The following is a 211-nucleotide window of genomic DNA, read 5'->3' as shown; positions in this document are numbered from 1 at the left end:
GAAGGAAGGAAGGAAGAAACCTGAACCCACTTCTTCCAAATTTAAAAGATCTTCTTGGAATGAAACCCACAACCTCTGCAGAGCCCTGATTCCTTACATGGCCCTAATACCTCTCAATAAGCCTTTAGAGGGGAACAAATTGTTGATTTATACATAAACCTTGGGGCAGGAGTATGGAGCTGAGGAAATCACTTTGAGTTAGATCTTATAA

This window comes from Gracilinanus agilis, chromosome 4 (genome assembly GCF_016433145.1).
Source record: "Gracilinanus agilis isolate LMUSP501 chromosome 4, AgileGrace, whole genome shotgun sequence".
In the NCBI taxonomy this organism is placed as follows: Eukaryota; Metazoa; Chordata; class Mammalia; order Didelphimorphia; family Didelphidae; genus Gracilinanus; species Gracilinanus agilis.
This window is presented reverse-complemented; position numbering follows the sequence as displayed.